Consider the following 27,939-nt stretch of genomic DNA (forward strand, 5'->3'; position numbering starts at 1 on the left):
TACCATCCTCTGCTTGAACTGTTTCTTCCATTTAATATTTGAAACACTGTTCTTGTTATACTCAAATTCTGTTAAAAGTTTGGATTTCTACTGCTAATGCTATTTAAACCCACTGTTCCACACAGTGATTGACTAGTTCAATATTTAAGGTTTTAAAAATAAAACCTAAAACCAAAATTGATTTCATTCAAGTTTCAATTAAGTTTGAATTTAAGCTTACCATGCTAGTGCTTGCAATCCAGATATGAGGCCTTTTGGTTAAGATATAAAAAGTAAAACAGATAATCTATTTTTATTGTCTAAATTGAACAAATTATAACCAGGATTTTTCTTTTCCCTCTTCTTCCTCTTCCCCCTGCCCCCCCCCCTCAATTTAGCGTTCAAAGATATTTTAAAAATTCAGGCATGGATATTTTGTTGATACATATTTAAATGGGAAAGCAAAGTTAAGTTTCTCTTCTGTTTGTCAAGTCAAAGGTTTTTCTTGTATTCCCTACCTCTAGGGAGTACCACTTGTTATACCTGTCCTATATGCAAGAGTGAAAAGATCCCTGGAAAATAGGCTCATCGCCCCAGTGGCTAGAGACAGACATTTAAAAAGTCTGAGCCTGAATTGATTCAATCTTTAGCTGGCTAAATCAGTTTTGTAACCGGACAGACATCCCAGACATGCAGGCACATGCCTGCAGTGGCTCAGGCTAGGAGCCAAGGGGCACTAGAGCAGCCCTCCCTTCTTTCCACAGCATGAAGCTGAGGGGGGCCGTGGCCAGGCTCCAACAGAAGGTCTGATTAGACCAGCGGGGAATTGATAAGTGTTTATCTCCTAATTCAGAAAACAACAGAGGGACATTACTAGCTATTTGCAGATTCTGCCTGTTGATTCAGCAGAGACCATAGCCATCATATAGTCTGTTAGCTCATACACAGACACCTTCTCAGCAAGGCAGAGAGATTCATAGATGTAGGGTCGGAGGGGACCTGAGCAGATCAAGTCCAACCCCCTGCCCTGGGCAGGAATGAATACTGGGCTCTATGACCCCCACTAAGTTAAGCTCATATGACCCCAGTTAGGTAGTTATCAAGCCCTAAGGTAGCAGTGAGCACCACTTCCCTTGGAAGTTGGTTCCAGATCCTGGCCACCTTGACTGTGAAGTAGCGCCTCCTGATGCGTAGCCTGAACCTACTCTCAACTTGTGGCTGTTATTCCTTGTTATTCTGGGAGGTACTCGGGGGAACAGGGTCTCACCCATTCCCCTCTGGTACCCCCTGGTAAGTTTATAGATGGCCACTAGGTCCCCTCTCAGCCTTCTCTTGTGAAGGCTGAACAGGTCCAGGTCCCTTAGCCTCTCCTCGCAGGGCCTGACCTGCTGCCCCAGATCATGCAAGTGGCCCTTGCTGACCGTGTCCTCTCATTGGTGGCCCATATTCATTTTAGAATCGATAATGACTCCAAGATCTCTTTCTGCCACTGTTCTTTCAAGAAGGGATAGGTAGGCTGCTGGTTCTTTCTCCCTAGGAGCAGTACCCTGCACTTGTCAGTATTGAATCCCATCCTATTCTCATCTACCCACCCTTGTAACCTGTCCAGGTACAGTTGTATGCTGTCCCTCCCTTCTAGCATGTCCATCTCGCCCCAAATCTTGGTGTTGTCAGCAAATTTGAACAGGATGCTTTTCACCCCTTCGTCCATGTCGCTGATAAAGAAATTGAACAATACGGGCCCGAGGACTGAACCCTGGGGGACTCCACTGCCCACCTCCCTCCAGGTTGAATATGACCCATCCACCACCACTCTCTGGTTGCGGCTCCCTAGCCAATTTGTAACCCATCTGACCGTGTAGGCATCAATGCCAGTCACCTAGCTTTTTAATGAGAATGGGGTGGGAGCCAGTGTCAAAGGCCTTCCTGAAGTGCAGAAAGACTACATCCACCACGACACCTGCGTCCAATGATTTTGTGACCTGATCATAGAAGGCTAAAGGTTGGTCTGATAGAATCTGCCCTTAATGAACCCATGGTGGTTGCCCTTCAGCATCTTCACCCCTGCTGGTCCCTCCCAGATATGCTCCTGGATATGTTTTTCAAAAAGCTTCCCCAGGACCAAAGTAAGACTAACGGGCCTATAGTTGCCTGGGTCCTCCCTCCTCCTTTTGAAAATGGGGACCACACTGGCCTTCCTGTCTTCTGGCACCTGGCCAGAGCACAAGTACTCGTAAAGCTGTGCTGGGGCCCCACGATGACCCCTGCCAATTCCCTCAGCGCCCTAGGGTGGAGAGTGTCTGGACCTGCTGATCTGGACATGTCCAGCCCCTCCAGAAGTTCCCCAACTCGGTCCTCCCTTACCCTAGGCCTGGCAGAGTCACTCCTGAATCCGTCCTGAAACCCGTTGAGGGAGATGTCCCAGTCCCTGCTCAGAAAAAAATGGAGACAAAGCATTTGTTTAAAAGGTCTGCTTTTTCATCTGGTGCAACTACCAGATTGCCAAGTGTATCCTGCAGGGACCCCATGTTGCCTGGTGCCTTCTTTTTACTTCCTATGTATTTAAAAAAGGACTTTTTGTTGTCCTTGATCCTCGTTGCTAGCTCTAGTTCCATCTCCACCTTAGCCTTCCTAACAGCCTCCCTACAGGCTATTGCTATTTAGGTATAATCCTCTTTGGTGATAGCCCCTCCTCCACTGGATGCACTCCTCCTTTTTGGCTTTCAGACATTCCTGAATGCCTTTGGCGAGCCAAAGGGGCTTTTGAGCACTCTTGCCCCCTTTGACTCGCATTGGGACTCACCCCTTGGGCTTGGAGGATTGTCTCCTTAAGGACCGAGCACTCATCTTGGACACCTAGTTCCCCTACTCTCCAGGACCGCAATGCCACTCCTACTAATCTCCTCAACACGTTGAAGTTAGCCCTCCTGAAGTCAAGGGCTACTGCCTTGCTGCAGGCCTTTGACACCCTGTGCTGGATGGTGAATTCCAGTAGACAATGATCACTAATCGCCCAGGTGGCGGAGGACCTGGAGTCCCCTCACCAGGTCATCGCCTGTGGCCAGGACCAGATCCAGCAGGGCATTCTCCCTGGTGGGACTGTGCACCTCCTGGGTTAGGTGGAGGTTTTGTATCCCAGCAAGGAACCTACACTAGCAGTCAGACCTGGCTGGGTAGCAGTCAGCAAATGTCTGAGTAGTTAAAATCACCCATGACAACCACATCCCTTGACTTAACTGCCTCTGCAAGCTGACCCAAGAATTCCCGGTCCAGCTCTTCCCCCTGGTTGGGTGGTCTGTAGTAAACACTCACCGTTAAGTCCCTTTCCCTGTGACCCCCTTGTATTCTGACCTAGAGCACTTCAGCCTGCCCCTCCTCTGTCCCCATCCTGTTAGTTGAGGACATGTATTGTTCTTTGATGTAGAGCATCACACCCCCGCCTTTTCTCCCCATTCTGTCTCGCCTGTATAGTCTATAGCCCCTGATGTTTACCACCCAATCACAGCTTGAATCCCACCAGGTTTCAGTGAGAGGAGGGGGGAATTCTTGCTTAGTAGGGAGCGGTGAAAGGGAAGGGCGGGAGCTGTAGCCAGGGAGCAGGGGCCAGCCCTGCTGAGGAGCAGACAGCCCCGACCAGCCCTGAGAGCATGGTGGGGTAGTCTGGCTTATTTTAAACCAGCAATGGGTCTGGTACAAATGTTGCATAAACCGGTTTGAGCCAAATCAGTTAAGTCTGATACTACATTCAACCAGGTTTATTTCAAACTGGTTTCAGCCATTCTCAAACTGGTTTATGTGCACTGAACATCTGTTCTGTTATAGGTTTAAACCAATTTCTGATCACTTAAACCGGTTTGTGTGTAATGTCTGTCCCTAGCCAGTGTGAATAAAGTGACAACCTTAAAGCTACAGACAATATGAAAAAATTAATGCCAAACAAAACTATTAAACAAATATTTCAACTAAAATTTCTTTATGCTTCTGGAGTTTTCAGAAGTATAATCCAGAAAAGGATGTCAGATATACTTGTTGAGCAAGTTGTTCTCTCTACTCATCTACTGACCCTATTAAATAAAATGACATTTATTCCTTTTCAGAATTAGACAGAATAAGGAACCTGTGTGAAAGCCTTTTACAAAACATGAGATAGGACATTATTTGTAAGCAAACTGTTGAACATCCAGATATGTTTCTCCTAAGTCCAGGCTCACTTACTGCAGCATAAAAATCCCTTGGAGGCAATTTACTAGTACCAGCTCCCTTCTGAAAAGGGTGAAACATTTCATACTCACTGCAAAATTATAAAATAGGATTCAGGCAGGCTGAATAATGTAGCATGATAAAATTAGGTTTCCAGGGAGTACGGCATCATAACAAGTGACAGTTTATCAGGTGTCCACCTTAAAATTGGATTTGGAACAAGAATGATACCTTAACATTCTTATGGGTATAAATTCTAACCCATCCAGGATTATTCCTAAAATCAAACCCTAAACTTTACAATAAGTTAATGTAATTTGTCATGAAAAATCATTTAGATTAGGGAAAGGATATGAATAATGGAGGAACAAAAGGGACCCAACTATAGAATAAGCAAACAGAAAATAGGCAAATGGGAAAAGGTTTTGATTAAACACACAAAATGGAATTAAAATATCTGTTAAGAGATAGATTATATGTTCATTTTCAATTTCACCAAATTAACAAAGATTTAGAAGCACTCCTCATACAACATGAGAGAAAGCTGAAAAGTTTTCACTTGTGGTCAAAGATCCCAAGTGCTTTTAATACACAGAGCAAACCAAGTGAAGATAGAACATTTTCCAGTTATTCGTTGTGATTACAAAAATGGTAGACAGTAAGTTTCAGAAACTTTTGAAGTTGATCATGACCCTGAAGAGGAAAATACATTGGCACAATGCCTTCTCCATATATCAGACAGTTAAAAATGATAAATCCCTCCAGATTATAAAAGGAAGGATGAGTCAGTAGAGAGTAGGCAGTTGCTTTCACCTCAACAGTTCAAATACAGTATTTGTTGCATGCCCATTGAATGTGTACTGTCTCATTTAACTCATGGGCATTAAAGAGACAGTACACTTCCAGGCTTTCAGCTCCACAGGACAGATATTTGACACTTTAGGAGAGATGAAGACCATATTTTAAACAATTTTAAGGATTAGAAATAAGGCGATTAAGCATTTTAATTAAAATTTCAAAACTTATTATTTAGAAGTTATTTATGTAAAGACTGCTAGATTACATCTTACTATTGCAATTCCGTAAGATATTTAGAGCACAATACACTGTCTCAGAACATTCAAATTAAAACTTGAAAACAAAAATTAACCTTATTCCCAACATCCTAAATGCCAAGTTTAAAATAAAATTGAGAACATTAACGTCTATCAAACTGTGCTTAGATTTTTTTTCTTCTATGTTATATAGAGAAATGTATATAGCACTACTGAAAGGCAGAGTAGGAAGTTCATTTAAAATTAATGAAGTTACAGTTTTTAGTTTATCAAGTCTTTGTTGACACTATCTTCAGCTATTCAATTAGAAAAATATATCCTCTACACAGCTAAAAGAAGAAATTGGCTATAATACAGTCTCTGACTTGACTCTAGTTCTCACTCATCTCCTGTACTTTTTGCCCTCTTCAATTTCAATGAAACTGGTTTAGGGATTTTAAATCATACTTATTTACATGAAGATCTGCAATTCAGTAGGAGGGGAACTTTTAAAGAATGGGCCACTAACTGATAATTCCAAATTGCAGTTGCTAAATTAATACCAGATAAGACTTGGGAGCATACAGAAAGTGTTTATGCATAACTAAACATGGTATGAACATTTGAAAAACAAATTATGAAATGCAAAACAACCTAGCTTGATCTTAAATAAACCCAACATAGTAATCTGCTAATCCAGATTAATAAACACATCTGTTAATGTTATTTTAATTGAAAGAAAACTCAAAACAGCTCTTTAAACAGGCAATAACTTGTAATTTAATTTAATAGTACCTCAATTACTCAAAATAATGTAAGAATCATTACAAATCTGGTTTTGATAAAGTTCCCCCTTTTACAGGACTGTGCAAATTGAGTAGTAGTATCTCAGTCTTCCATACATAAACTATACACATAACCAGCCACATGTCCCTTAGTGAATTTCATAAGTTATGAACAATTTATCATGGTGTTAAGATGACTGACCATCAGTTTCTCCTAGAGCTAAGAAAGCCCTTAGGCACCTTTATGAGTTATTTAATAGTTAGTAAAATATGACACAGTCGTAAGGCAGGTTATGAATCTCTTGAAATAGCATGTTAGGGTTATTGTAAAAATGGTAACTATTAAACAGACAAAATACTGAGGCTTTGGCACCAGTAAACCAAAAATATTTCCCTGAGATCCTGATCTTCTGAACCAGCTAGATAGAGCACACAATTACAGTAAAGGTGAAGTGCAATCCTAGGGTACTTGATGGAGCTACATAATGCAGATGACACCTGGTCAATATGTGGTACTTTTTTTCTTTTTTTTAAAACACAACACTAGTCACCAGAGAATTTCCCTACCTCTAAATTTCCACCCCCGCACACAACTCATCCCCCAACTTGCACAAGCCTCAGCAATACATTACGTGCATCCATTACTACACATTTTTTCATGGCAAAACTGGGTCTTATCATGTGCTATAGGACTGCAACCTAAAATTGCTATTTGAATACCTTATTTTGCCATCTTTTGAGCTTGAACTAGAAAAGTAGGTGGTCTGTTAAAAAACATGCAGACCAAAATAGCAGAAGCAAGCAAAGAACTTTTACTTGCCTGCTTGGGACAATATTTGGGAGGGCAATTAGTATTCAGAAGGAAGAAAAAATATGCAGACAACATTTGAAAGGGTACATCTCAAGTTCACAATGCTGAAATATTTCAAAATGCTGTACTATAGGTGCCAATATTCTACTGTCTAATAATGTTTTAACAATAGTGCATGCCTGTTATTTAAAAATGTGAACTATAGCAACATCTGTGCTTTCATTAATACTTTTTTCCAGTGAAACAAACCATTATGGCTTTAAAACAGTTTCTTTAGAAACTCATTCTGAAGTGACTGGTTATCAACAAACAGTATCAATATAACAGATACAGGTTTTTGCTATTCCAGGATAGCAAAGCCAGTGCTTTTGCTGTGTTAAATATAGGCTGTTAATAGTAAAGGAATTTTCATTCTCAATTGTAACTTGAATTGCTGCATAGGCTTATTCTTCCTCTGGAAACCAACAGGCTAAAATCCAGCACTGTGTTGGGTGTGTTTAGTTTTCACATTTTGGCAATTTAAGAATAAGAAACACTATCAAGACCTTCAAATATTTATCACTAGTCTTGCATATTTTAAGTGTTAACCAAATCTGGGTCTAGTTCTACAAGTCAAATTGAAGTTGTGAACCAGCAAAACATTTAAGCATATACTTAACTTTAAAACTAGTCCAACCAACTCCATGTAGCCAGCCACTTTATAGAAGCTGGGACTGCTATATATTTTAGTTTTATATCTTATGCTTAGATGCTGAACTGGATCGGGAAATGTACAATTATACTGTACAGTGTTTGTAATTTAAAATTTCACAAGTTATTTATACAGCCTCCACTACCATACCACTATACCAAAGCTATATATCTGAATAGAAGGCTCTTCTAATGAATTAGCTATCTGATACCATTACCACCACACATTTTGGGATGCATTTTAATCCTTTAGTTCTTCTTCATCAACATACATTAAAAAGGTATGCATCTTTGTAGCACCACCACCACAAGGGAAATACTATCCTCCAGTTTTACAAGTAAGATTTCTCTCTGCCTCAAATTCAGTACAACTTGCTTACAATCACATAGGAAAGAGCAGATAATTAAAATTCATGTCTTTCACATGACAGGCTAGCATCCTAACTATTGGACCATTCTGGCTCTCCAGAATCAATACTATTAATGAAAAAGCTTCATACTGGTGCTGGGAATGGATCAGCGGGGAAATCTGGGGTGGATGCAGCATCCTCCCAGCACTGCTGGTGCCCACTGTGAACCCAGTTCCCATTGAGAAGAGCTCTGTGCAGCTCCAGCTGCAGCCTGCCCTGTATAGCTCTGGGGGCCATATCCCCCCTTACCCTCTTGGGGTACAGGCAGCAGCAGGAGCCACCTCCCCCCACCCCACCTGGAGAGCGCCTGCCCCTGCCGCCTTTCTCACTGCAGGGGGCATTGATCTGCCCCCCCTCACGCCCCTTCCACCACACTGGACTTACCAGCTGGAGGCAGCTCTCCATGCTGCCAGCTGTGCTCCCTGCTACCCAAGTGCTGTGCTGTGGCTGCACGCAGCATGGGGATTTATCAACCAAATTATCGTCCCCATTGGGCACATATCCGATATTGGTACCAATCTGATATCGGACTGATGTATTGGTGCACCTCTACTTGTGTGTTATTGTTATAATTTGTATATATGTATATTCTCTTAGGATTAGTGATTAAGTATAGTATAGTTGTATAGGTAATTATATAGCTGTCATAGTAGTTATAGTTGTTGAATCTGGAAATTGTTTAATAAAAAGTCGAATTTGTTAACTGTTACCTTGAGTTTGTGAGATTTTTATCACTTAATTATCTTTGACCTCCATTCGGAGCACTTATGCGGTGCAGATGATAGATGCTGCATGTTATAGGTAGGTCATTAATCCACCCCACCGAATCACAAAACTGGCTAGAAGGGGAAGCTCATCCCAGATGTGTTCAAAACTTAAATCCCACATTGATTCTAACCAACACCAATGGTTTAACTGAACTACAGCACACAGTGATTACTTTGATAGGTGATAATTATAAATATTCGGAATACTTGATTACAACAGCAAAGGCAAACACATTATGACTCCACCCTTTTTTGGCTGCAGTATCATGTCCATTATAAACTGTATGCAAGGCTATAATTTTATTAACTAACATTAAATATAAAGCAAAATAACAATTATGGAAGACACTAGTCAAATCATCACAGTAAACTCATTAAAATGTCTACAAAACGCTCACATCAACAAAACTTTACTCTGTGGAGGAGTCTGTTCAGAATCAAATTAAAATAGTTATGTTCAACATTTATATGTTCAAATGTTGTACATCAAGCACTGTACTTGCATAAATCCACAAACATCTAAAGTTGCCTGCTTCTAAATACTGTAATTATTATACCTACACACAATAAAGAATTGCTGTGCTCCCTGAAATCCAATGGCAGTTACCAGTATGGGTGCACCGATAGATTTTGGGGGCTGATACCGAAAGCCAATTTTTAAGGAGGCATATTGACTAATACCAATCTGATTTCCGATACGTGCAGCTGGTAATTCTGTTATGCTGGATGGTGAGAGGGCAGGGGTGTGGGGAGGGGCAGATCAACACCCTCTACAGTGAGGGAGGGAGGGGGCAGGGGCGGAGCCATGGCTCATCAGGGAGGGGAAGAAGGGGGCAGCTCCTGCCTTTGCGTGCACCCCAGAGGGGCACGGGGTGGGGCACATGCCCGTGGATCTTCGCAGGGAGGGGGTGGGTAGGCTGCAGCTGGGTGGGAGCTGGGCTCGGAGTGGGGGTTACAGAGGGGGCTGCAGCCACCACAAATTTTGCTGTAGCCCCCCCCACCAATAGCTCTGCTCCCAGCACTGCTGTTGCCCACCCAGCACAGCCCTGGCTCTTCCTGGCATGTGAGTGGAGGCAGGGCGTTCAGCTGGTGGCTGTGCTGGGTGCTCGGTGGCAGCGCTGGGAGCAGGACTACGGAAAAATATTGCGTGGCTGCAGCCACCTTCGCAGCCCCTGCCCTGAGCCCAGCCCCTGCTGATAAAAGCCTGGCACAGCCCCAGCTCACAGGTGAAGCCCATCTACCCCACCTCACCCAGCTCAGGGGGAACACATGCTCCCTATGCCCTCCTGGGGTACAATAAGTGGTGGGAGCTGCCGCCTTGCAAGAAGCTGTGGCTCCATTCTGCACCTCACCCCGCCCCAGCATCTGCCCCTGCCCCCTCCCTCACTGCTGGGGGGGGGCCTTGATCTGCCCCCACTCCCCACACCCTTTCCCTCCCCTCTCCCCTTCTACCACAATGTATGTATGAGCTGCATGCAGCTGTATCGGAAATCAAATCAGTATCAGGTGTTATGCCTCCTTAAAAAAGGGCTATTCGCATCAGCCCCCAAAATCTCTATCAGTGCACCCCTACTAGACTTCTAGATATATATATATATCTTTATATCTATATCTATAACTTCTTTTGGGTTACTTTTTTAAATCTGAAAATAGAGGAACCCCGGTGATAAGCATAATACAGCAGGAATCACCTTGGCAAAGAACTATCATTACCTGAAGCTACTTTAAAATCTGGTGGTTTGCAAGATATTCTAATAAAAATTAAACAAAATTATCTTATTCTTTGCAGCTGTACTGTTGTACATATAGACACACATTTGTAAGTGTGTGGCCAGTGTCCTTAATTATGTTTTGCTATCCGAACAACATTATGTTGTTTTTACCATCGCTGCTTGAAGATGTCTTTGATATAAAGTGTAACTAATGCCTTGCCTCAGAAGGCAATTTCAGGCACATACTGTGAATTTATAGTAAGCAATCAAGTTAAAGTAGAAAAGTTATCTAAATTCCTGTATATAAACTTGTAGAATCTGCCAAAAACCTCCCGGAGGAAGTTATATTTTGTAGATTTCAATTTTACTGCTATTTGAAAAAGCAGTATTTTGTCTTTAATTCTAAAATGCTATTCTGCTTCTTTGAGTTCAATTCTATATCCATTAACCCTCAGTAAACAATACACTTTGCCCACAAACAATAAAGTATTAGAGCCCTTTGACTTGATACCTGTATATCAAACATGAAGAGTACCATAACAACCTGGTCTCTTATTTGAAAAATGAGAAATCAACATAGGTAGCTTTTTGGCATTACTAACTAAATCCCATCATTGAATGAAAGACTTAAAGAATACCTTTTACAGACAGTGAAAACATTTTGCAATGTTTAGCTGTTTTTACAGCTGCTGTAAAATAATTACTTTTAATAACCACTGACACTTTAATAAAAATACAAAAAAGCTTATTTTATAATTAGCTATAGTTATTGCCAGTTTTAAGGTCTTATCAAAGCATCCCTTTACTTCAGCTCACTCCTCTAAGATCATTCAGGCAGTCTCTTAATTCCAAAAATCATAAAACCTTTTTCACATTTCTCTCTATTATTCACACATATCATGTGCTTAGTGAAATCATTTGACCTGAAGATTTCTGCCTGAATCTGTTAAAAATGATCTTCTGTACTTTTAGATTTTTCAACATAAAAATACAAATGCATTTTTACATGCCTGAATCCACAAATTTTACTAGCACAAAATGCATTGTCATATTCTAGCTTATATTAGAGCAAGTGAACAGGGACAGCAAAAAGGAAGCAGTTTGCTGGGAACAGGAAGAAGAGAAGCCAGGTGCCAGATCCTGTTTCTACAAAGTGAGCAAGCCAGGGGTGACTGTCTATGGGTTTGACTTGCTGAGTACTTGTTTAGTGGGCTGTGTGTTTGGGCATATGCTCCAAACTGCTGGATTGCTGGATGACTGCTACTTGTACAGGTTTCTTTCACTTTATGCAGTACATGCATTCCTGGAAAACAGCGCATAACTCAAATTCACACAGAGTGAACCTACTTTACAATGTAACAAATAGGGATGTTCCTAGACTTCGATTGTACTGACCCCCAGACCCATTTCTATTAATTTCACAAGACAATTTTGGTACTCACCAACAGCAGACAGTTGGAGATAAGCTAGTGGGATGCTTAGAAGCCATAATGGGGATAGCAACTACAGACTGTTGCAGATAATAAGCAAGAAGCCCAGATCCACACAGGAGACTATATTTTAGTGCGCACTGCACGAAGCAACTGACTGTGGGCTTCCACCACACTGATCGCATAAGCATGAATTTATCATGCATATAATGAATTTTTGGTATAAAAAGGGTCATTACGTAAGAGTGAATTAGCACATACAGAACCTGCATAAAGGAAGGGAAACCTGCATCTAACAAGCCCTAACAAGTGAGTGAAGCCAGTCCAGGCCCAAAAGGATATATAAAAGGAGACTCTTGAAGCAACCACAGAGTGAATGAACACTAAGTTTGTAAACAGTTCACAAATCAGGTAACTGAAATCCGCTCTTTGAATGGGAGCCTTTAAGGTATGGGTGGGCAAAATTTGGCCCACAGGCCAGATGCGGCTCACCAGGAGATTTCATCCTGCAGGTGTCCACCAATTATACCCAGCCCAGCCTGTGCACCTCACTCTCACCCTGGTGCGCAGAAGAGTCCTGGCCTGGCCAGAACACAGCTTCTGGGTGGAGTTGCTGCTGCCATTGCCACAGCAGCTGGGGGACCTGCTCAGCTTCCCCAGCATCCAGCAGCTCCTCTGGGCAGCAGAGAAAAAAGTGGCAGGGGCAGGAGGAGCTATGGTGGAGGCGGGGAGGGAGCATGGGGCTGGCAGGAGTGTTAAGCCCATGCCCAGGGAGGTGGCAGGAGTATAGACCTTAGTGTAAGGAAGGATGAAGGGGCGTGGGGGACCCCCCCACACACCCCATTAGGGTGCACAATCCCTGCTGCAGGTGGCAGCAGCAGCAGTAGGTAGGTGCCCTCAGGAAGCTCGTGACCCGCAAAGGTACTGTTGCCCAGTGTTGTGAGGCTACGGCAGCACTGCATGTTGTGGTAAGGAGTGGAATAAACCTGGCCCGCCTCTATCCCGCAGAGCTCCCCAAAGTGTACATGCAGCTCCCGGCACTCACTTACCACTGAGGGAAGCCCAGTGCAATGAAGCCAGCTGCCTTCCCCACCCCACTGCTATGCAGGTCCTGGGACTCCACCGTAACTGAAGGGGAGCACCACTCCCTCCTTCCCATCAGAGTCCTGCGACTTGCATGGCAGAGAGCGTGGAAGGCAGCTGGCTCCATTGTGTGGGGCTTCCCCCAGTGCCGTGCAAGTGTTGGGAGCTGCATGTCTGTCACAGGGACCTCTGCAAGATAAAGAGGTGGGCTGGCCTGGCTGTGCTCCTTGCCACCAAGTGCAGCACTGGCTGAAGCCACGTGCTACCAGGTGACAGCGTTTGTGCAGGCCATGAGCACCCAGAGCACCTGCTGGTGTGTGCCATGTGGTGGGGGAGAGAAATGTGTGGGGAGTTTCTACACTCCCCACCCTCTCCTACCCCACAAGCCCACACACCCAGCCCCCACACCCCCCACATATACATCCCCCTACAACATACCCTATGCCTCCCCCAGCCACACCCCTTCACAACCCCCCCACCATATACATGCCCCCCAAGTTTGTGTGGGGGTGGATGCAGGCTGTCCACTGAGGGCTTGGGACTCCCTGTCCTGCTGCCCGGAGGCCCTGTGCAACCATGACAATGTGCCCCCTGCCCACCTGGCAGCAGCAGTGGCATAGAGTTGTGCTGCCTACTGCTTCTGGGCAGGAAGGGGACACACAGCCAGCAAAGGGGAAAGGAAGCAGGGTAGGGAGATCCGAGCCCATAGATCACATTCACCCCTGCCCTGCTTGGCTTAGCTCCAGCTGCGCTGCTGGTGGAGGAGTGGGGGGCAAGAGACAGGCATGTGTCCTACCTTTACATTTTAAGAAGGTGGTCACCCTACTTTTAGTATACGGGGTTTTTTTTCTGGTTCCAAGATGGCATATCCCCCAAAAAGAGTACTTCTGGGGCAAGGAGAGAGACTGCCAGTGGTAAAGGTCAGGGGTTGGGGTAGGACTTATGGTCCCAAGATGGCTACCAGGGGGCAGGGCACCTGTCAAGGGGCAGGGCTGCCCTTGTGGCCCTCAACAGCTTGCCAAAACTTGTTAAGCAGCCCTCCAGCTAATTGCCCACACCTGCTTTAAGGTAAGTTGTTTCTTTAATTAAGAGTAACTAATTTACATTTATTTAGTGTAAGTAGGTAAAACTCAGCAGTTAAACGAATACTTAAGCCCCTCGTTTAACTAGAGTCTAGAGGGAAACTGGTTAGCAGGCAGAAGGGAACCTTTCAGGACCAAGGAGCAGCAAACATGCGAAGTTACAGGGGAGCTTGTTAGGGTCAGTCTTCTTGGAGAGAGGGACAGGAAGAGAAAGGCAGATTTCAGAGACCCAGAGAGATGGCTGGAGGACACTGTAATGCCAGAGCCATTGCCACACTGCCAGCTCTTCCTTTGCTTGCACCTATGAGGTGTCTGTCCACGCAGGACTGCCACTGTCAAGGCTTCCACCCAGGTCCTGGTTTGGTGCTGTGGGGACTGTGGCTTGCAGGTTTCTTACAGTGACAGCCAGGTGGACAAGTGCCTGCCATGCCTCCTGCTGGTAATCCCCCGGGAACAGGCAAGAGAGCTACAGGAAAAGGTGGTGGTGCTCTAAAGTATCCTTCACCATGAGGACTTCATCAATTCAATGCCGGATGAAACCTCTAGGATGGTGGAGGAAACTCTGCCAGAAGCAGCAATAGAGAAGGAAGAGGACATGGACTCCCAGGAAGTTGGAAGCACGTGACAGCAAAAAGAAGTTCTCACTCCCATCTGCAGTAGTTTGCCTGCAGAACAGATATGGAGCCCGAGCAACAGAGGAGGAGGAGGAGGAGGAGGAGGAAGAGGAAGAGAACATTCAGTCAGTGTAAGAGGCCAGGCCTCCCTGAGGTTGGGAGGGTTGAGACCACTGCCACCCAGGAGGAAGCAATCAGTAGTGGCAATTAGAGACTCTTTTCTGTGGGGAATAGAGGCATGCATCTGCCAGCCTGACTTCTTGTCTTAGGGGGTCTGCTGTTTGCCTGGAGCCTGGATCCAAGGTGTCATGGAAGGATTACCAAGACTCATCCAGCCCTCCATTACCCCATGATGCTCATTCATATGAGAACTGAAAACATTGCTGGGGGCACCTTGAGCAGATCAAAAGCGACTATAGGGCTTTAGGTGCAAGGGTGAAATGAGGATCCTGGGATGTTCTCTTTGATCCTTCCAGTCAAGGGGAAGGGCCAAGGCAGGAATGGATGCATCCTGCAGATCAATTCATGGGTGCACACAGATGGTGTCACCAGTGTCTTCAACCATGGGATGTTGTTCCAAGAAAAAGGATTGCTAGGAAGAGATGGGATCCACCAGATGAAGACAGGGAAGAACATCTTCAAAGACAGGCTTATTAACCTAGTGAGGAAGGCTTTAAATTAGGCTCACCAGGGGTTGGAAACCAAAGCCCTGAGGTAAGTGGGGAAGTGGATGACCTGGAAGAAGTACAAGCAGGAGGGAGCAACAGGGGAGGCCTTCTCATTCTACCTGAGGATATAGGGCAACCAGCTAGATTCCTCAGGTGTCCACACATGAATGCATAGAGCCTGGGAAATGATCAGGAAGAACTGAAAGGCCTTGCAGTCACAGAACTATGATGCGACTAGAAGAACAGACTTGGTGGGACATCTTGCATAACTGAACTACTTTAATGGATGGGTATAAACTGTTCAGGAGTGACAGAGATGAAGAGGAGAGGGAGTTGTGTTTCATGTAAAAGAGCTATATGATTGCTCAGAGCTTCAGTATAAAACTGGAGATAGGGTGAGGGGACAGCAACAAAAGGTGACGTCATGGTAGGTGTCTGCTATAGATCACCAGACCAGTAGGAGGAATATTAGTTTCTTCAAACAGCTGGCAGAATTTTTCAGATCACAGACCCTGGGTTCTCATGGGGCACTTCAGTCACCTTGCTGGAAGGGCAGTGTACAGGCAATCCAGCAAGTTTTTGGAGTGCTAGGGACAACTTCCTGATGCAAATGTTTGAGAGGCCAACTAGGGGCTGTACTCTTCTCGAACTGCTGCTCAGAAACAGGGAAGAATTGGTGGGGAATGTAGTAGTGCATGGCAACTTGGGCAGCAGTGACCACTAGATGATTGAGTTCAGGATCCTGAGGAAAGGAAGGAAGCAGAGCAGCAGAGTAAGGACTCTGGACTTCATAAAAGCATGCTTCAACTCACTTAGAGAACTGATGGGCAGGAGAGCTGGTTGTATTTTCATAGATTTCATAGATGTTCAGGGTCGGAAGGGACCTCAGTAGATCACCGAGTCTGACCCCCTGCCCTAGGCAGGAAAGAGCGCTAGGGTCAGATGACGCCAGCCAGGTGTTTGTCCAGTCCCCTCTTAAAGACCTCCAAGATAGAGGAGGGCACCACCACATTTGGAAGTCCATTCCAGATTCTGGTAACCCTTACCATAAAGAAATTCTTCCTAATGTCAAGTCTAAATCTGCTCTTTGTCAGTTTGTGGCCGTTGTTTCTAGTTACTCCAAGGAGTGTTCCCTCCCCCCCCGACAAATTTGTAGACAGTCACCAGATCTCCTCTGGACCCTCTCAAGATTATCCATATCCCTTTTGAAGTGCAGTGCCCAAAACTGAATGCAGTACTCCAGCTGCAGCCTTACCAATGCCACATAGAGGGGAAGTAGACCTTAGACCTGTTTGTGATGCACCTGTTTATGCATGAAACCCTACTGAGGGTGCTGGAACTAACCATCCAAAAGCCCAAGAAGACTAGCAAGTATGCCAGACAACCAGCTTTGCTTAGCAGGGAACCCTTCAGTGAGCTAAAACACCAAAAGGAAACTTACAAAAAGTGGAAACTTGGACAGTTGCATAGGGAGGAGTATAAGACTATTGCTTCAGCATGCATTGATGAAATCAGGAAGGCCAAACTGCAGCTAGCAAGATATGTGAAGAGATATGAAGGTTAATAAGGGTTTCTACAACTACGTCAGCAACAAGAGGAAGATCAGAGAAAGTGTGGGTCCCACACTGAATGGGGGAGGAAACCTAGTGAGATGTAAAAATGTCTGAAGCACTCAATGCCTTCTTTACCTCAGTCTTCACAGGCACGGCCAACTCCAAGACTACTGCACCTGGCAGCACAGTTGGAGGAGGTGAGCAGCTAACAGTGGCAAAAGAACAGGTTAGGGACTATTTAGAAAAGCTGGACATGTGCAAGTCCATGGGGCTGGATGTGATGCCCTGAGGGAGTTGGCCAATGTGACTGCAGAGCCACTGGTCATTATCTCTGAAAATTCATGGTGACTGGAAGAGGTCCTGGCTGATTGGAAAAGGGCAAATATAGTGTCCATCTTTAAGAAAGGGAAGGAAGAGTATCTGGGGAACTACAGACTGGTCAATATCACCTCAGTCCCTAGAAAAATCATGGAGGAGGTCCTCAAGGAATCTATTTCTAAGCACTTGGAGAAGACTGCCTTCTAGGACAAGATGAGTGGCTCTGTGGATGGGGGAGAGCAATGGATGTGACATGACCTTAAGCAAGACTTTTGATATGGTCTCCCACAACATTTCTGCAAGCAAGTTAAGGAGGTACAGCTTGGATGAATGGACTGTAAGGTGGATAGAAAACTGGCTGGATCATTGGGCTCAAAACTATAGTAATTAATGGCTTGATGCCTAGTTGACAGCAGGTATCAAGTGGAGTGCCCCAGGGGTTGGTCCTGGAGCTGGTTTTCTTCAATATCTTCATCAACAACCTCAAAGATGGGATGGAGTTAACTCTCAGCAAGTCTGCAGATGACACCAAGATGTAGGGAGTAGTATGCATGCTGGAGGACATGGCTAGGATTCAGAGACCTCGATAAACCAAAAGATTGCACCAAACTCAATCTCAGAATGGTTAATTAAGGACAAGTGCAAAGTCTTGCACTTAGGACGGAACAATCCTACACATGGGTACAGGTTGGGGGCCAACCGGCGAAGCAGTAGCTCTGCAGAAACGACCTGGAGGTTACAGTGGACTATAATCTGAACATGAGCCAACTGTGTGCCCTTGGGAAGATGGCTAAAAGCATGCTGGCCTGCAGTAGTAAGAATCTTACTAGCAGAGCAAAGGAAGTGATTATTGCCCTCTATTCAGCACTGTTGAGGCTACATCTGGAGTACTGTGTCCAGTTTTGGGCCCCTCACTACAGAAAGAATATGGACATAGTAGAGAGAGTTGAGCTGAGGGCAACAAAAATAGTTAAGAGGCTGGCCACATGACTTCTCTGAGGAGGTGCTGAGAGAACTGGGCATATTTAGACTGGAGAAGTGAAGACTGAGGGGGGACTTAATAATAGCCTTCAACTATCTGAAGGTGGTTGCAAAGAGGATGAAACTGGGCTGTTCTTAGTGGTGACACATGACAGAACAAGGAACAATGGTCTCATGTTTGCAGCAATGGAAGTTTAGGTTAGATATTAGGAAAAACTCTCTTGATAAGAAGGTGAGCTACCCAGAGAGGTATTGGAATCTCCATCCTTGGAGGTTAACACCCAGCTAGATAAAGCTTTGGCTGGGAAGATCTAGCTGGGGAAGGTCTGGGTTTGAGCGGAGGGTTGGACTAAATGACCTCCCAAGGTCCCTTCCAACCCTAATTTTCTATGATTCTATATTACATCCAGATATATGGGAACAAGTCTTAAATGACAGCTTTCCTATAATAAATGTTTTCAAACAAGATAAAAATCTATAATACAAATTGTATGAAATTAGCTAATGGCAGATCACCATCACCAAGAGCTAACTTCTGTATAAATTCCGGTTATGTATACAGTTCCCACTGAAGTTAATGGAACTGGGTACAGGTACCTGAGGGTAGAGGAAAACTGGATAATCCAGGGACCGTTAATGGAATATAAAACCTCCTTTAAATTACTTCATATGCAGAGCAATAATGACTGAAAGTTTTCGCTGTCCATGTATCATACTGTACATGAGAAGTAGGCAATGCTTTATTTTTGGCATTAAAAAAAAAAAAAAAATCGCTTGCAATACAAAACAATCACCACAACTGGAACTAACTAGTACACCTGCTAGAAGCATCATCAGAGATCAGTGATTGGAATTATGTGTTAGTAAATTACTCCTTTTTATACCCAAGTGGTCCCCTACAGATCTGTTCTCAGTTGTGTTGGGAAAGCAAACAGAAGGCTCTAATTTTCCTGACTGTCAAACCAGCACTTTCCACAAGAAGTTCTTAAAATGTTTATTTTTAGGGTTATCAATAATTACTTGTTAGGCCCCTGGCAGATGTTCAAACAATAGAGCAATTGGGATAGGGGCATAAAATTCCCACATCCCAAACACTATTCGTCCTGCCATGCCTGCATGTGTGGCTTTTAGACATCCTAGGGCACTGGGATCTTGGGACTGGGGAGCTTCTCCCCCATCCCAGAGTCCCTGTGCCCCAGGACATCTAAAAAAAACATGGGTTCAATTCAGTTCTCTGCAACCAGGGGTTTCAAAGTGCCGTACACTGCTGGGCAAGGAAGGAAGGGCTGCTTGGCTCAGAGGTTGCCAGGTTTCCAGCAGCTGTGGCCCCTAGGTTCCCCCCTGCCAGGGAACCTTGCAACCTGATTTCTCAGCAGTTGGTTTTCCTGGGACCAGGAGTATCCTGGTGCCAACTAGGGATGCGCGAAGCAGGCAGCATTCGATTCAGATTCAGCCCAATTCAGGGGACAGTGATTCGATCAGCTGATTCAATCCCAATTTGTTTTGGCCGAATCTGAAGAATTAGTTTCATAGTTTCTAGGGTCGGAAGGGACCTGAGCAGATCATCTAGTCCGACCCCCTGCCATGGCATGAAAGAATACTGGGGTCAAACGACCCCAGCAAGATGTGCATCCAACCTCCTCTTAAACACCCCCAGGGTAGGAGCCTGCACCACTTCTCTTGGAAGTTGGTTCCAGACCCTGGCTGCCCTGACCGTGAAGTAGCGCCTCCTGATATCTAACCTAAACCTACCCTCTGCCAGCTTGTGACCGTTATTCCTGGTCACTCTTGGCGGTGCTCGGGGAAACAGTGACTCCCCCAATGCCTGCTGATCCCCCCTGACTAGTTTATAACAGGCCACAAGATCCCCCCTCAGCCTTCTCTTTTGAAGGATGAACAGGTTCAGGTCCCGTAGCCTCTCCTCATAGGGCCTGCCCTGCTGTCCCCTGATCATACAAGTGGCCTCCTCTGGACCCTCTCCATGCTGTCGACATCCCACTTGAAGCGTGGCGCCCAGAACTGGATGTAGTACTCCAGCTGCCGCCTGACCAGTGCCGCATAGAGGGGGAGGATCACCTCTTTGGACCTGCTCGAGATGCACCTGTGGATGCATGACAAGGTGTGGTTGGCCTTCCTAACTGCCTCTCCACACTGCCGGCCCATGTTCATCTTGGAGTCAACGATGACCCCCAGATCCTTTTCCGCCTCTGTGCTGACAAGAGGGGAGTTCCCGTCCCTGTAGGTATGGTGCCGGTTGTTCCTCCCGAGGTGCATCACCTTGCACTTGTCGGTGTTCAAAGAATCAGCAATTCAGCCATAGACACAGCTTTATGTTTTTTTTCTACATACCTTGAGATACCAAGCACAGCTCATGAACACTGAGATGGTGAGGTGGATGGAGTGTCCCATGGGAGAATGGGGTAGTCCCCTGTGCACTCAACGATGGACCTGGAAGTGGACCAAAAGTACTTCTAGTCCACTTCTGGGTCCGCCGCTAAGTGCAGGGCCTCCCCCCCAGCTTGGCAATCGGCTGCAGGGGGACCCTGGGTGCCCCCACAGACCCAAGAAGCACCAGTCGCTATAAAAGTGAATGTACGTACACAATTCTGAACAGTTCTGTTAAAAGGTAAAAGCTATTTTTAATTACCCTTCAATTATCTGTAATACAAGAGCTTATACTTCTAGCCATCAAGCAAAACTCAATCATTTTCATTCATTTAGCAGCTATGGCACAGTAGCCTTAAATGAGTTCTGTTCACATTAACTGCTACTGATCAGGCAATCTTTACACATTTATCAGATGACTGTGTCCATCTGGACTTTGTTTTTTATTATAAGAACATTTGCTAATAGCTATATTTGGAATCTCTCAGTTTCTATAATAAAGAATTCAAAAATAGAGATTTATAACTTTGATTCTGAAATGCTGAACTAAACCATTATGTTAAGGTTGCCTATTTTTATAGGAGTTTATATATAAGCTACAAATAAAATAAATCAGATAATCTTATTTAATATCAGAGCACAAAAAGGGCACAAAAAGAAGTTGATCACATCTGTATTTTGGACATAATCATGCTCAATCATTAACTTTCAGAAAAACATGACCATTAAATAAATTGACTTATTAGTCACACTTGATGCTGGATAGCTAAGACAAGTTTCCCCAACATTTGAAGATCTTGAGGTTTGTCCCTTAAGAATTCTGTCTGGCACTCTGTATATGAATTCCACGTACAACACCGAGGTATACTCAGGAGAATTACATTGTTCTAACACAAGTTTACATACCTAGCTTGTGAGTGTTTATGTACTTGATACGCTTTAAACATTTAACATCTTTCATATCATCTTACTAAAAAGGTGTGACAGTCAATATAAAAGGTTATTTCAATATTAGTTATCTACCCTTAGGGCTAAAAACATATTCACTAACCAGCCATCAGAAAGCTTCTTCCTAGAAGTGGGTAAAATCAGTCACCAACAGAATGAATCTGGAGATGTTTTCATTAGGTCCACAATTGTCAGAAAGCAACAGTGAAATTGACTAGGACTTGTTAGTTTCACTTTGTTATTATTCTAGGATATTGCTTTCTCTAATCCCTGCATCTAAAACAGACTCCAGCAACAGCACACATCTTAATTTTTCTCTCATGGCTTTCCAAAAAACAACAGGCAGTAGGTTCCATGATAGCTTCACAGTATCTTGTAAGTTATTGTGGTATTAATACCAATCAACAAAACTGTACAGATTTTGCACTACATCATTCTGCCACTTCTGTTGTTGGAAACTGTAGCTGCTTACTGACTTGGAAATAAGCAAACAGCACTTTAAGCTCACTGCGCTCCCGCTCCGAGCACAGAGTATGCCCAGAAGAGGCATTAGTTTGGCTCGGCTTGCCCAATGTCTGTATAGAGTGCGTGCTTCAGCAGTGCTTTTTTGGTGTTTTTATTTAATAGCTGATTAACCAGCTTTAGATAAAAGCGCCAAAAAGACCTGCTGAAATGTCCAATCTGTACAGATGCTGGGGAGTCAGGTCAAACTAACACGTTTCCTCTTCCAGTAAAGTGCTGTTTTTTCCCCAGTCACATCGTCAGCGGCCGATAAGCACTAAGAAAGGTACCAAAATGACAGCCTGAGATAAGCAAAGTTCTTTCACTAACCCTTACCACTGTCTGTGTGAGAAGGGAGTCACCCCAGCTAAAAAATAAAAAGCGAGGGTTCCCAATTTAATCAAACCCACTACTAGCCAAGACTGTACCTGGACTTAGCCCAGCAATCTTAAAGCTCCTCCTCCTTCACAGAAGCTAATGCAAAAGACACAGTTTCTCATAAAGGCTTGCATTTTTATCACAACCGTCTGCAGAGGGGCACTGGGACTGTGCTATCAGTGCTCCCAATGACACCCCCTGGCACTCAGCGTTAAGATGTCTAGTACTTTTTGTCCATCTGAACTTCAAACATATCAGTAAAGCAAAACTAACCCAAAAGATGTCATTTAAAAATAATGCTAAAGCATGCATTATTATAAGAGCGTTTTCTCTCATTTCCTGTTTCTGTTCATATTGGGGGTGGTGGAAATCCACATATGTACAGGTAGCACCCTGCACTAGCCTCAGATGGTTACATCTCAAAGTCTCCATTTGAAACAATGCCTAGCGCCCGAAGTGTTCTGAATAAATGCCATGAAAGTAACACACAAACACTCTCCCATTCGTACATACATGCTGAGGACCAGACATGGCTGCTGTCATCTTTTGGCAAGTTGTACTTGAAGAAAAGTGTAACTTCCCAAGAAAAGGTTTTTTCTTCTTTAAAACCAGCTTCAATTAAGCACTTTGCTCAGCAACTGGCATCACATTTATGTGCATCTTTGTCAGATTTGTTTATATTTTAAATATCAGCTACAGTTTGAAGGGAAAGAATTATATTTCTAAACATATAACTGAAGATCCTCTTCTACCTTTCCCTCTCTCCTTTTCTTTTGCCATCAGAGTTTATGTAGGGCCTTTCACCTACTGTTTTAAAAAATGATAATTGAGCATGATATTTATTTTTTTTAGGTGGGTATGTTGAATACCATAAACCAGAAAACATAATCAATGATCCAAATATCCTGGTGACTGAACATAAAACACTTAAAACCTAAACTGGACTCCCACTAAAATGTATTTTATACATGCATACATAAACAGGTAATGTTTCTTCCAGAATAGGAATATGAAACAGATGGATTCTTAAAGCTGACAGAATTTAGACTCCTTTCATATCTGAAGACTTGTAACTGTTTTTCACAGAACATAAAAGTAAGAAATCAGAAGCAATGAATCTTCTTTTTCTTTCTTTGAACTGACCTCTCAAGGATGTTAAGAGGAAAGGGGAAGAGGTAGATTTTTTTTTGAGAATTCTGAATATCTGTTTAAAGGAAAGTGACATTGGCAGAAGTATGCAAACAATTTCACATCTAAAGAATTGAGGAAAAACAAATTAAGCTTGCTTTTATTATTCATCCACCAAAATGTTCAGGGCCCCTAAAAGCTGTGTGCCCACTTTTTTGCTCCATACAAATACAAAGACTTAGCATCAAATTTCATATAGCAGTGGTTTTCAACGAGGGTGCTCAGAGATCCTTTCAGGGGGTGCTGCCAGCAAAGGTACCAGATGCCTTATGCACAGCTAGACCAAAAGGCAGCAGCCTCCCTAGTCCAACCCTGTACAGCATCTCCCAAAAATGGAGGCACACAGTCTATGTATAACTGCCCTGCCTATCTGTTTCTAGGAAAGGTGGGGGGGAGGGTTGAACCAGATGACCAGAAAGGACTACAAGAGTAGGCACTCCTGCTTGCTTTAGTCTATCAGATAACTGTAATGGAGGCAGGAACGCACATTCACAACAGCCCTTCTCAGGCTGGCTGTGCATGAGGGGCACAGAACACTTTTACCTGGTGACAGCAGAGTTGGGAACCACTCAGGTAAGCTGAGGCAGCACAGTGGTGGTTCTCAATGGGAGTGCAACCAATTTCTGAAAAGGTTATACAGGGCTGTCTTGAATCTAAAAGATTGAGAAGCACTGCCATACAGGCATGGGTATACTCCCACTTGGGCTCTACTACATGATTAAGGTCCAGGTTGGAAAGTTACTGGAAAACTTTAATAGGGCTTGAAAATTAGTGACAAGTTTATCAAATAGTATTTTTGATATTCATGGCTACCATCATCTTAAGAATTATACATTTGTATCACTTTTCAAATTCAGTACACTCTACAGCCTTGTACAAACATTGTTTGGTTTCCCCCAAGAGAGCAGCAACTCTCTCAGGAGAAACTGAGTGTAGAGATGTTCAGACTTTTTCTCCCAGAGTAAAAATGGCTGCTCCAGGACAAAAATAACCTAGAAACAACCAGGGTTAAATCTCTCCCAGGAGAGTGTCTGTACATGTTGGGGCTTCTCTCAGAGAACAGTCCTCCAGCATCCCCTCCCTCCCCCCTCAGGGAAAGGGCAGGCACGTCTACGAGACATTTACTGCAGTTGCCTAATTAGCTCTGCAGTAAAGTCTCAGCATCTACATGTGTGGCTCTATTAGGCCACAGTAAAATAATTAACACTGCTGTAGGATAGTACTTGTCAATAAAGGTACTATCCTGCAGCTTTTTTATTTACTCCACCACAATGCATGTATAGACACTGGTGGGGCTGGCTAGGGCAAGAGGGTGCTTCAGTGCAGGGGTTGCTTGCCAGATAGCCCCGCAACAAAACACCCCTGGTGCCCCAGGCAGCCCTTCCATGGCAGACTGAGCTTGGTTGGAGTAGCCCTGGGCTAGGAGGCTGACCTGAGCCCCCTGCTAGGTGGGGCTGCTCAACATGCTGCAGTCCCTAGTGCATGTGTAAATGTGGTACCAGCACACAATAAACTCTGGTGCAAACTGCGCTGGAGCATATTGAATTAATAGCACATGTAGATGCACTTAGTATGTTGCTTACTGGCCTCTGCTGCTCCAGCAAGGAGAATATCTCCCCTTTATAATCCCCACATTGTGCTCAGTGAAACAGGCTGAACATGGGCAGTCTGGGTGAACCAATCAGGACTGCTCTATGCATTATTGTCATGCGCTGCTAGGCAGACTAAGTAAGCCTGCAGAATATTCTGAGATGTGCACCCAGGGAACACTACAAGCTCTCCACTCTTCAAGGCCTTAGTATTTGAATGTTTATACATGCAACTCTGAACAAGTTTCTCTACCAAAACAAGCCTAGGAGAATTGTTCCAAACTATCTGATTGTGTGTACACAACCTACACTAACTCCTAAAGCAGCAACCCTGTAAGTAGGTATTATCCCTACTGGAATAGAGACAGAAAGCATATAAACGCCATGCCCAGCAATGGTTATGGCCACACTACTCCACAGGAGGCAGGGCCGTGTCACCTTACAGACCCCTCTTAATTCAGAGATGTACTTTGGATAGTCAAAGTGGGACCCATATCATATTGTAATAAAGTTTAAAAAAAGCCTGAAGTTATTTGAGTTACATGTTTCTAATCCAGAGACTGTGAAGCTTGTTCCTATCTACACTCACTAATCAAACTGTTATATTTATGCATTTAAAATTATCAAGTACTTCAAAGCAGCTTACCTCATTTAGGCAAAGGCACTAAGGGAGCCTGCGCTAAAGAGGATGTATTGACTGTTTGTACACATACGTATTTCTTCCCCCTCCCCGACACCTTTTCTCAATCCATAGTCTTCTCAACGAGTTTTGACTTGTAATGTCTGCTTACTGGAACATATTGGAATATGTTATTTATGTTTATTAAGAAGCTTCCATGCAAAGCTCAACATTCTAAGTAGCTTCATGGAAGATGAGCGCTTCTTTTGGAAGCTGCGTTCACCTAGGTTCAGGATTTCTGGTTTATGCAGACTGTTTCCAAGCACTAGAACAAGCAAAATATCATCAAGATTAATATTAAACACACTCTACTAATGGATTACTGAAAATGAATTTTCGGTTTATTTTTTTGAAGTGAAGATACTTCAGGTCATGCTATGTAGAAATTTGCAAAATAATCAGTTCACATGATTGTTACCTGCATGCTAAAGTTTTGTGCGCATCTTTTCTGTATTAAGCACCCTATTTCAGTTTTGCTTAAGTTAATTTAAAAAAATCCAAACTAAACTTAAATAGGAAAGACTCACGACAAAGCAAAGGTGCCATTTAACCCATTTAATTATTTTAGACTACAGCGAGTTTGTGAGGAAACAGATTGCACTTCTGTCTTTATCCAATTTCAACTTCCTGTTTATATGCAACATACCTTGCCACAAAGTACTGCAAGACTACTACAAAAGAGTTGTTTAATAGAACGTTTCCTTAAAAAAAAAAAAAAGTAAATCAACATTTTTTGCCTGTTTTTGTAACAGTTCCAAATATCCCATGCAATGTAAAGACGGTTTGTGGGCTGAATGTGAACTGAACTTCCCCAAATGTTTTAACTTAGTTAGTTTGCTGGCTTACATTTCCATATTTAACCATAATTTTTGACATTTTGATACTGGTTACTTTGTTGGATCCACCTTCAATGGCTGCTGATCTGCTTTCCTCTACTGAATTCCTACATGGTTATGTGACCTTTATCAAATACACATGACAAAGTCAATCTACACATAGGGCCTGTTCTACTCATTCTTCCAAAATAATTACATGGTTGTACTATAGTATAGATCAAGTTCTCCAGTAAAGATAAAAACTGAGAGAGTCACTACAGGGAATATTGCACAACATTTATTTCAGACAATTATTTCAAATCAAGACAGTCAGAGAAATGGTCATGTTGTGTCAGTTTTCACGAACTAAAATGGTGTTCTAACATTAACATACCATTTAGAATGGTATTGATCATAGGAACAATTATGAAATAAACCCAGTCTTGTTTTGGGATCAGTGATGTGTGGTGCCACTTGTATTCCCCCTTTTCCAAGAAACCATATTCAGTAAAGTTTTTCTTCATGAAAACCCAAAGAAGTTTTTATTAAGTGAGAGAATAGTTTTTAGATGTCCTCTCGCAATAAGAAAAACTGGTCCACAGGTGTTCTACTTTCAGAACTCTTTAAGCCCATGATTTGAAGAAACAATATTTGGAAACACCTTTATAAAATTAGTATTTTCCATTCTTCTATCGTTTTTCCCCCCCGGCAACAGCAAAAGAAAGATCTGTTTATCTTTAGGAGTCCCATACTTATGTCTGTTGGGAGACATCCTAAACTTCAGGGTATCCCATGATCTGTTCTCCACTGCTTCTTTCAAGCTAGGCACCACAAGCTTGGTGAACTAAGCAAGCAGGCACAGCATCCCAAAGTTAACTAGGTCAGACTTGGTAGTCACCCACGTTAGCTGTGGCATTTTAACTCATAACTATTTCTAATGTTAAAAGTACGTAGGGATTTGAAAAGAAAGAAGTGGCAACAAATCAGACAGCAAGGAGGCGGGAGGGGTTTCTTCCCGCCAAACTTCCTGACGAGCGCCGGGGGGAGGGGGGGAGAAGGGGAAGGGACTGAGGCACAGGGAAAAGCCGGCACGAAGCAGGACAGCGAAGCCGCTCGGTCCCGGCAGGGAAACTCGCTGGCGCAGGCCTGGGGCGGCGGCACTGAGCAGATCGCCTTTGAGGGTAGACCTCGGCTCGGGCGCCGGCACGAGGAGCGGCCCCCCAGAGGCAGGGGAGCGCGAGGGGCCAGGGCTGAGCCGGGGGCCGCGCAGGCCGGCACGAGGCAGCATAGTGCAGGGCCCGCGGCCCAGGAAGCCGCGCAGGGCCGGGACCCCCAGGCC

At 43.9% G+C, this 27,939-nt stretch overlaps 1 protein-coding gene across 1 annotated transcript in view; it reads right to left on the minus strand.

Moving 5' to 3' along the window:
* Nucleotides 1–27,939, minus strand: part of SLC39A10 (solute carrier family 39 member 10) — a 79,641-nt gene that overhangs the window by 50,483 nt on the left and 1,219 nt on the right. The gene's annotated exons all lie outside the window — the stretch shown is intronic.

Source organism: Crocodylus siamensis, chromosome 4 (assembly GCF_052110815.1).
Source record: "Crocodylus siamensis isolate JL-2025a chromosome 4, ASM5211081v1, whole genome shotgun sequence".
In the NCBI taxonomy this organism is placed as follows: domain Eukaryota; kingdom Metazoa; phylum Chordata; order Crocodylia; family Crocodylidae; genus Crocodylus; species Crocodylus siamensis.